The following is a 7,974-nucleotide window of genomic DNA, read 5'->3' as shown; positions in this document are numbered from 1 at the left end:
GCCAAACACTGCTGTATGTGAAAGTCAACTCCAAAAATAGGTCACGTTTTACTTTTATTATTATCAAATTTCGATTTGTATGTCCATCTACACAATAAAAGGCTTCCTTTGAGTATACTAACTAATTGAAAACTCAATCTTGAATTTTCACTTAATTTCAACACTTAGAATCTTTATTGCTAAAAAACCACTGAAAACCTGCTGGAATTCATTATTGAAATCTGTAGCATCCAAAACTTAGGATTATCTTTAATCATAACTTGGTTAATCTCGGAGGTATGTTACATGCAATATGATATTTATCTCTCTATATCTCTTTCTCCTTCTCTCTTTGGTGCCTTGCGTAGTGGTGTAGTGGTGTGTGAATAGAATAAAGCCCACCACGTCCACGTCTACTAGAAAAACCCCAATATTAATTATTAGGATGGATCTAAACCTCAAGTCAATATATCTCATTCAACAGCTAGGATCTATCTAAATTTCGAGTCCATATATTGACATGCCATGCTATGTCCAGATGGCTACAATTCAGACCTCTAGTGGAGGTCTACTATAGTGCCCATGTCAGTGTTCACGAAAAAGAGAGGTTTAGTGTCAGGTGAATGGCAAATTTTGAAAAATAACCTTCAAATTTCAAAATAACAATTCACAAAAACCTACAAATTTTAAGGGATTCTAGTTATAATTTTGCTTTAAAAAAACCTTTAAAATTTAGGAAATAACCTAAAGAAATTTGAGGTTTAAGGTTTTTTGAATTGCTGGGAAAATTGTTTTTTGCGAACACTGGTCCATGTGGACCTAGGCTTGAGGTAAGTGAACACGTGGTCGGCATCTAACTTGAGGCAGGTGTTGAAGACTTGATCGAACGCCGCCATGACACCATGGTGGACCTTGAGTCCATGTTTGTTTGACTAGGTTCAATGGACATGTGTATAGCTGCCCGCTCATTGGTCCGGTATTAAATCGAATTATACATGTGTGTGTGTTGTGTGTGGGGAGGGGGCCGGGGGGGGGGGGACATCAAGAAGGGTTGTTTCGTGTAGAGGCTAGAGGGGCCTTGAGAAGTATGAGGGCTGGTGCTTTTCACTTTTTCACATGGTTTCTAAGGAACATTTTATGCATGTTGAAATGATAGCAATATATTGTTTTAGGAGAAGACTTGGAAGCGAGATTTGGAATCCTTTGACAAAATGTTACGGACCTTTGAAAAAACTGGGATTTGGAGTGCGCCTTTGGCCGCCGCCGCCGCGGAAGATGATGCTGCTGTTCACGTGCGCCCAGCCTGGGTCAAAAATATACACATCCTATCCTTTTCAAAGCCTCAGCCATTCCTTTCAATGAGCGCCGAAATTTCAATCCATTTTTCAATCTTAGCCGTAACAAAAAGGACCTTTTTTTCCTAGCCCAAGCCTCTCTTTCTTGACCCTTTTTTTGGGACTACTACTATCACCTCCATGTACCTATTATTGCTTCAGGGAGAAAAAATACTACTATTATGTACCTTAGAAGCTTTTCTTTCAAGCTTCTAAATTTTTGATAAGTGTGGATGGACTTCATGTTTTGAGTTTCATACCATCATCTAGCTCTGTAAATAATTTGCATGCCCATCCCTTGTGGCTTTTGTGTGTGTGTGTGTGTGTGTGTGTGTGTGTGTGAGAGAGAGAGAGAGAGAGAGAGAGAGAGAGAGAGAAGTGCATGATTTCAAATTATCTTATACTTTATATAATTTGTAATATCATTTCAAAACTTTATACCTAATAAAATGCTTGTTTTATGTATTCTACCTAGAGATTATAGCCCATATATTACAATGTTTAATGTTCATCTCTATCATAAATAATTGTCTTTATATATTCTATCTAGATATTACAGCCCATATACAATGCTTAGGGTTCAAATTTATCATAAATAATTTTATTAACTTTATTATGCATTTAATGAAATTATTATGGATGTAGAAATTTAGTATGAATTGATACATTTGCATGAGTTTTTTTCACAAGCACAAGTAAATGGCAAAGTGAGTGGAGCATATGAAAGAACCTTCCCTATAATTTTCTTATAAATGCAATGTCATTTGACATGACTACCATTTTGAATAACCGTCCTTGTAATTTCCTTATAAATTATGCGATGTCATTTGACATGTCTGCCATTTTGAATTAAAGTAAAGACATGACTTGAAAGAAAGAAAGAGTGTTCACAAGGTAATATTGACAAGGGGCATGAAATTTATTTAAAGTAAGCAAGAACTATAGTATTCTTCACTTTGGCTTTGGAAACAAGGAAGATAATATGGATCATTTTAGCTAAATGGCTATTCAAGGATTTCTTTTAAAAAGTGTTAGGTTATTAATTATGATCAAACTTAAGATATTGACGCAAGTTCTATCATGTCAAGTGGCAAGTTAGCTGGTAGCATGGATAAGTTTGTAAAATATTCACCCGTTATTTCTATGCTTTTACAAAATAATCATTTTCCTAGATAACTATATCTCTACTCCCCTTTTTTTCTACCTTGATTGAGGTTGCAAATAACAAAGTACAATTACAAACTTGTTACAATTTATCATGCCAAATATCATTTTAAGGTGGGTATATAGAGCTTCTAAAAGTATGAAGGGGAGAGAGCACATATGACGTATTGTGTTGGATTGCGTGTTTTAATAGATAAGGATAGGGTTAGGCCTTATGTTAGGAGTTAAGGGCTCTCAATGTCTCGGATAAAAAATGAACCAAAGCTCACTCTAGTCATTCCATGGGCAAATGAAGAAAAAAACTAATCTTGGGATTTCATTCCTCTTTTGTTCTATTTGATGAGGTTGCATGATACTTGGTGTTACTCATGGTAGTTGAGTTTGGTACCACAACAAAAGAAAACTAAAGTCTTTTCATAGTACTAAATATTGCACATTTTTTCTCAAACAACATTGGCCATTTTAGATCTTGTTAGGCTTTTCCCCAACTCTTTAATGACCATGATTGTTCTTAATACATAGTGAAAGACTAAGTTTCAATGTAAAGTATCCCTCAGTAATTGCTGGTGGGAAATGATGTTACTTATGTCAGTAGTGGTGGGAAATGATGTTACTTATGTCGATAGGGGGTGGGGTAGATTGGGTCGATTTAAAGTGTGACCTACTCTTCCTAAGAAAGGTGATTCCTTGACAAGATGTTTTGTGGAGTTTTTTTCATAACTAGAGCAAGTGCACATGTCCTTCTGTTCTTTGCTGACTATGCTCTTTAAGAACTGGAACCAATAGTTGCTAGGGTGTCCACATTAGAAGGTCCTTGAGGGCAAAGAAGTTGTGGTAAGATGATTATTATATTGGCACACGTAATAGATGAATCATGTTCGGTTCATGAAAAGATAGGCCCACTCCAACCTAGAGCGAGTTCAAATTATAAACTATCCATAATATGGAATTGAGGAGAAGGAAACACACTTTATCATAATTCTCAAAAACATTGATAATTACACAACTGTAAATAAATATATTTTTCTAAATCATCTTCAACTATAAATAAATGTTTTATTCAAATACACCTATACTATCTTCAATCTATAGCGAGAAATATTGATCTAAGGTTCAAGGTTTAGGAAAAAGTTCCTCCCAAACAATGGTATCATGAGGTGTTATCTTTGCCCCTTAGATGCTCTTAATCCTACTTAGCAATGATCATGAGAAAATCAAAGTGAGTGACCTATTTACAACCATCGAAAAGACACTTGTGACTTCCAAGTTCCTGTTGGGGAGTGCATTGGCAGGCAAGGAGACAAGAAATGAAAACATTGTCCCTCGGACAAAAGTGGGAGCCCACATACAAGCCCTATACTCTAATAAATTCAATAGTAAAATGCCATAATATACATATGATGCATATGCATATTGCTTTTATATACACTGCGGCGGCATTTTATTATATATTGTGCCTGACCCTACGCCAGCAATATACATCATAACGGGTTTTACTTAATCTCTCTCAGACATAGAGAGACTCCACAATAGAAGAGCAGCAGGTTTAATTAATACATGGGGTTGTTTATAGATTATATGCTGGGCGTGTTAGGCCAGAGTGGATATGGCTCCAAGTCTACTGCTGAGGATGTCACGTGCGGCCTTTGTTTGTATCATCTCACAGCAATTATCACAGGTTTGGCGCGGGGCAAAACCTGTGTGTAAATAAACAATTTCACCTAATTACAAGATTAAGACGAGATTAAGAAATGAGCTTAGTCGGTTGTACATGTTGTATCATAAGCAGTTTTACTTAGTTTAATTAACAACGTGTAGGGGCAACCATGCATGAGCTGCAATTATTATTCATTGATCTGTTAATTGAATTACAAAACAATCCTGATCATAAGCATCTTAGCTTAGTTTAATTGAAAACGCGGAGCAAATTACAATACATATAAATATCATAAGCAGCTTAGCTTAGTTTAATTCGCAACGTGTAGGGGCAACTTCCGGGATTGGAGCTGAGACGGCGAGGGTGCTTGCCAAGAGGGGGGCTAGAGTTTGTGATTGCCGCTCGGAATCTCAAAGCAGCCCAAGCACTGCAGTCTCGCATCTATAAGGAGACCCCTCACGCCCGCATTATCGTTCTCCAGATGGACCTCAGCTCCCTCTCATCCGTCCGTTGCTTCGTCGCCCAGTTCTTGAGCCTTAACCTACCCTTAAACATCTTAATGTAAGCTTTCATTATCGGAAATTTAGCTCCTCTAATTAAGGACCCACCTCCATAATATTAACTATTTTCTTTCTTTCATCTTCCCCCTACTCCAGCAATAACGCAGGCGTCTTCTGCAACACATTCAGAAACTCGGAGGATGGCTTTGAGCTCAGCTTTGCCACCAATCATTTAGGTCAGCTAATTTCTTATTATATATATTGATGATTTCTTATGACTTGATGATCTGAATCAGAACGATTGAACCGATGATATGCAGGGCACTTTTTGCTGACCAACCTGCTTCTAGATAGGATGGTGGAGAGTGCCAAGGAGAGCAGAGTGGAGGGCAGGATTGTCAACGTGGCATCCTGCCTGCACACGTGGATAGGCAGCACAGGCATAGCCCTCGACAAACTCAACGACAAGCACAGGTTTTTTTTACAAATTAAACTGTCAAAACACACCCACGGACGCGGCTTTAGAGTTTTAATGTAGAAATGCTGTTTGACAAATTATCGATACTATAGAAGTGCTATTCCTTCTTTCATCGATTATGAAAACGTTTGCACATTAGTACCACGGTATAAGATGTCCATGCACAAGCCCTATGTGTAACACGCTTGAGTGCCTAAGCATGCCTCCACACACATGGACATGCACGCGCACACACCTCCACCCACGTAAGTTTGTGCACAATGTCATGCATATGCATGTTAACATGGACATATATACACAAATGCATATACCACACCCATGTAAGCTTTTGTGCATAGTTGATACCAAGGTATAACGAATCCACGCAGAAGCACTATGCATGAATGTGTGCATGCACACACACTACATGGACATACACGCATGCACATGCACCCACCCATGTGCATCGTACATACAAACACATTGAGCTCTTTTAAGTATTTTTGCATAATTGTTTTTACTATGTAAAGTAGTAGTGGTCAAATAATATCCTATGTTATTTTTTATTTTGTCCATGTTGCAAAGATAAATCTTGAAACACAATTACCTTCAACAAATTTTCAAAGGCTGAGTCATCTTCTACATCATTCCATGCACTACTACTATACTTTCACTCTAAATATGGCCCTACATGCTTTTAAAATAAAGGGGAGCTCCTCATCCAGCATGAGGACACCACAATCCTTCATCCATCATAACCTTTCCTTGAACATGTTTGCAAGTGTTTGTCCTCAATTGAGATGTCTATTTTGGACATAACAAGTTGCTCTTGAACCTTTTGAATCTCCTCTTAACTTTATCTCTTTGTGTATAAGAAATATGTTCTAAACTTGTAAACATTGAAGAAATATTATGGTGTAAGACATTGTCTCCCTTTCATAAGTGTCAAGAATACAAAATTTGTTTATTTATTTTATCATGAAACTCTAATGACTTAGTTCTTAACATAGACTTCTGATGGCCTTCATAGCTATGTGCATGTTTCACCATAATTCATGCATCGTTTAAAGCATGATGGATGTACTTTTCTACACTATAAAATGATTCAATCAAATTACCTACACAAAAAGAGATGGAGATTGCATAAACAAAATTGTATCATTTGTCCTTTATTGATCTCACAAGTTGTAGCCAACGTGAGAAAAAACACTTAGCTACGAGTCTTCTCATATTCTTTATCTAATTTTATATAATATGTATATCTCAACCTTTCAAGTTAATTATTGGAAATAGGGCTTTTCCCATTTATAAAGTGTGTCGCATATTCTTAAGGCCTTATTTTCTTTTTTGACAATACAAGGGTGTAAGTTTAAAGGAAGTTGAATAAAAGGAATAATACATGTAACACGTGCAGTGGTTCAACTAAAGTTTAGACTAAAGTATATAATTACTTTTAGTGCAATTATTAAAGCCTATCTATAATGCCACCCTAGCTAGTGCATATCAAGCCAATATATGAGTCAGTAAAAATAATTGCATGCTTCCAATATCTTGAGACATCATTATAACATGGATTTTACAATGCTTGTGTTGGCGTAAATTGGACATATATTACATAGGACAATGACCCTAAAAAAGTTTAAATAAGTGGTGCAAATTATAGAGGACAATGACCCTAAAAAGTTTAAATAAGTGGTGTAAATTATAGAGACTTTCACAAACATGTGGCTCATCATTATTCTATTGAAATTCTTTTGATGAAAATTTTGTGCTTGTATTTGAAATCAATCCACTTACTAGATTACTTCTGCATTATTGCAGCTTTGTACCATCCATGAACTATGCACAATCCAAACTTGCTAACATCCTTCATGCAAAAGAGCTTGCTAGAAGGCTAAAGGTGTGTAGAATGACCATGTTATTAAGCTTTTCCAAGATTTGTCAAAGTACCCTAGAGATCCATTGACACCTCTTTTTGCTGCAGGAGGTTGGTGCTTATGTAACTACAAACTCTTTGCATCCCGCCATTGTAAAGACAAATATTATTCGTGATCATGGAGGGTTGGTGATAGGTAAAGTTCTTAGAGGTCTTCATTCTTCATCATGACTTCCCACATGATTATACATGATTTAAATTTGTAGCTAAGCACATGGGAACCTTTATGGAGAGGCCCTTAGAACTTAGAGAAAGCATGTTTATTAGTGATGTTCATAGCTTCTTCTTTCACTTTTTGCATCACAATATGCACCTACAAAGGTTTATAAACATTAAAGTGTTAACAAATGGTATGAATGATATGCAGATGTTATTTTTCAAGTAGCATCATTTTTTATGAAAACAATTCGTCGGGTTATTACCTTCTCTCATTTTAATATGTGTTACCTAAATAAGTTATGTATAACATAACATTTTGATACCTTATTGATTTGAGTCCACAAACTTCGGTGGTCTTACTTTCCATGTGTCGATTTTTTTATATCAAATCTAACCTTAATTTGGTTTCATTTCATAGGGTGCAGCAACGGTATGCTATTTAGCCACACATCCTAATGTTAAAGGATTGTCTGGAAAGTATTTTGTGGACTGCAATGAAGCTCAATGCTCTTCATGTGGCAACAATGATGAACAAGCCCTTCAACTATGGGAATATAGCAACAAAGTCACCATGATGAACTAAGATAAAATCTCACTAAACTCACCGTTTGATGTACATTAGCACCTATGGCTGGAAGAGTACGATAGTGTTAAAAATATCAATTTTTGGAGCCTTGCCCTTGAGAATACATTTAAGCAAATTCTTTTATGGTGGGAGATTTTCCTTATATATATTCACCATTGAAACAAAACGTTGTTGAAACAATTTATTTTGCAATGAAACATTT

The 7,974-nt window shown here is 36.3% G+C and overlaps 1 pseudogene across 1 annotated transcript; it reads left to right on the top strand.

Moving 5' to 3' along the window:
- The first annotated feature begins 3,958 nt into the window (after positions 1 to 3,958).
- Positions 3,959 to 7,206, top strand: LOC147640276 (short-chain dehydrogenase TIC 32 B, chloroplastic-like; annotated as a pseudogene). The gene is made up of 6 exons (XR_015269690.1): positions 3,959 to 4,155; positions 4,463 to 4,695; positions 4,791 to 4,870; positions 4,955 to 5,108; positions 6,913 to 6,991; positions 7,076 to 7,206. The product of XR_015269690.1 is annotated as a short-chain dehydrogenase TIC 32 B, chloroplastic-like (transcript).
- Positions 7,207 to 7,974: the final 768 nt, after the last annotated feature.

The sequence above is a fragment of the Cibotium barometz genome, chromosome 3 (genome assembly GCF_041138505.1).
Source record: "Cibotium barometz isolate CiBa-2024 chromosome 3, ASM4113850v1, whole genome shotgun sequence".
Classification (NCBI taxonomy): Eukaryota; Viridiplantae; Streptophyta; class Polypodiopsida; order Cyatheales; family Cibotiaceae; genus Cibotium; species Cibotium barometz.
Note: the sequence above shows the minus strand (reverse complement) of the source record. Positions and strands in the feature narration are given on the sequence as shown.